Below are 462 nucleotides of genomic sequence, written 5' to 3'. Positions count from 1 at the left end.
CCTGGTCTAGTGGAAGGTGTCCCTGCTGATGGCAGTGGGGATGGAACTGGATGAGCTTTAAGGTCCCTTCCAACCCAAACCAGTCTGGGATTCTATGATTCTATAATTTTAATCCCACGATAATTTCTCATCCCTTTCCACCCACCCCAAGCCGGGGTCCAGCAGCCGGGGACTGCCCACAAAATGGCAGCAGGCAGCTGGCTGGAAGCACAACCTTCCCAAAAGTAAAACCCACGGCTGAATTGGACGTGGCAGGGGGATAAACAGCCCCAGCAAAGAGCAGGGATTTGCTCTCCAGCTGCGGGATGATTGATGAGACGGCAGGAGCGGGTCTTTTCCTCGGTTAAACAGAGCAGATCCGAACCAGATGTCTAACCTTTATCTCCATTGCTGCGGAGACGGAGGAGCAGACAGGGGAGAGGGAAAGACATTGGAGTTTCCATTAGCCGCCGCGTTGCTGTC

The sequence above is a fragment of the Antrostomus carolinensis genome, unplaced genomic scaffold (genome assembly GCF_000700745.2).
Source record: "Antrostomus carolinensis isolate BGI_N321 unplaced genomic scaffold, ASM70074v2 scaffold15981, whole genome shotgun sequence".
In the NCBI taxonomy this organism is placed as follows: domain Eukaryota; kingdom Metazoa; phylum Chordata; class Aves; order Caprimulgiformes; family Caprimulgidae; genus Antrostomus; species Antrostomus carolinensis.
The sequence above is the reverse complement of the archived record's forward strand: the minus strand, read 5'-3'. Positions refer to the sequence as shown.